Raw genomic sequence first — 2,104 nt, 5'->3', positions numbered from 1 at the left:
ACCGAGGCAATAGCCGAGATCGTGGACACGGTGAACGAATAAAACCGCGCCGAACGTCCCTCGTCAGGGGCCGTGCTCTCTCCAATAATTCGCTTTCACCGAGGCAATAGCCGAGATCGTGGAGACGTTGAACGAATAAAACCGCGCCGAACGTCTCCCGTCAGGGGCCGTGCTCTCTCCAATAATTCGCTTTCACCGAGGCAATAGCCGAGATCGTGGACACGGTGAACGAATAAAACCGCGCCGAACGTCTCTCGTCAGGGGCCGTTCTCTCTCCAATAATTCGCTTTCACCGAGGCAATAGCCGAGATCGTGGACACGGTGAACGAATAAAACCGCGCCGAACGTCTCCCGTCAGGGGCCGTGCTCTCTCCAATAATTCGCTTTCACCGAGGCAATTGCCGAGATCGTGGACACGGTGAACGAATAAAACCGCGCCGAACGTCTCCCGTCAGGGGCCGTGCTCTCTCCAATAATTCGCTTTCACCGAGGCAATAGCCGAGATCGTGGACACGGTGAACGAATAAAACTGCGCCGAACGTCTCTCGTCAGGGGCCGTGCTCTCTCCAATAATTCGCTTTCACCGCGGCAATAGCCGAGATCGTGGACACGGTGAACGAATAAAACCGCGCCGAACATCTCCCGTCAGGGGCCGTGCTCTCTCCAATAATTCGCTTTCACCGAGGCAATAGCCGAGATCGTGGACACGGTGAACGAATAAAACCGCGCCGAACGTCTCCCGTCAGGGGCCGTGCTCTCTCCAATAATTCGCTTTCACTGCGGCAATAGCCGAGATCGTGGACACGGTGAACGAATAAAACCGCGCCGAACGTCTCCCGTCAGGGGCCGTGCTCTCTCCAATAATTCGCTTTCACTGCGGCAATAGCCGAGATCGTGGACACGGTGAACGAATAAAACCGCGCCGAACGTCTCCCGTCAGGGGCCGTGCTCTCTCTAATAATTCGCTTTCACCGAGGCAATAGCCGAGATCGTGGACACGGTGAACGAATAAAACCGCGCCGAACGTCTCCCGTCAGGGGCCGTGCTCTCTCCAATAATTCGCTTTCACCGAGGCAATAGCCGAGATCGTGGACACGGTGAACGAATAAAACCGCGCCGAACGTCTCTCGTCAGGGGCCGTGCTCTCTCCAATAATTCGCTTTCACCGAGGCAATAGCCGAGATCGTGGACACGGTGAACGAATAAAACCGCGCCGAACGTCTCCCGTCAGAGCCGTGCTCTCTCCAATAATTCGCTTTCACCGAGGAAATAGCCGAGATCGTGGACACGGTGAACGAATAAAACCGCGCCGAACGTCTCCCGTCAGGGGCCGTGCTCTCTCCAATAATTCGCTTTCACCGAGGCAATAGCCGAGATCGTGGACACGGTGAACGAATAAAACCCCGCCGAACGTCTCTCGTCAGGGGCCGTGCTCTCTCCAATAATTCGCTTTCACCGAGGCAATAGCCGAGATCGTGGACACGGTGAACGAATAAAACCGCGCCGAACGTCTCCCGTCAGGGGCCGTGCTCTCTCCAATAATTCGCTTTCACCGAGGCAATAGCCGAGATCGTGGACACGGTGAACGAATAAAACCGCGCCGAACGTCTCCCGTCAGGGGCCGTGCTCTCTCCAATAATTCGCTTTCACCGAGGCAATAGCCGAGATCGTGGACACGGTGAACGAATAAAACCGCGCCGAACGTCTCCCGTCAGGGGCCGTGCTCTCTCCAATAATTCGCTTTCACCGAGGCAATAGCCGAGATCGTGGACACGGTGAACGAATAAAACCGCGCCGAACGTCTCCCGTCAGGGGCCGTGCTCTCTCCAATAATTCGCTTTCACCGCGGCAATAGCCGAGATCGTGGACACGGTGAACGAATAAAACCGCGCCGAACGTCTCCCGTCAGGGGCCGTGCTCTCTCCAATAATTCGCTTTCACCGAGGCAATAGCCGAGATCGTGGACACGGTGAACGAATAAAACCGCGCCGAACGTCTCTCGTCATGGGCCGTGCTCTCTCCAATAATTCGCTTTCACCGCGGCAATAGCCGAGATCGTGGACACGGTGAACGAATAAAACCGCGCCGAACGTCTCCCGTCAGG

The sequence above is a fragment of the Ixodes scapularis genome, unplaced genomic scaffold, assembly GCF_016920785.2.
Source record: "Ixodes scapularis isolate PalLabHiFi unplaced genomic scaffold, ASM1692078v2 ptg003668l_1__unscaffolded, whole genome shotgun sequence".
Taxonomy (NCBI): Eukaryota; Metazoa; Arthropoda; class Arachnida; order Ixodida; family Ixodidae; genus Ixodes; species Ixodes scapularis.
Note: the sequence above shows the minus strand (reverse complement) of the source record.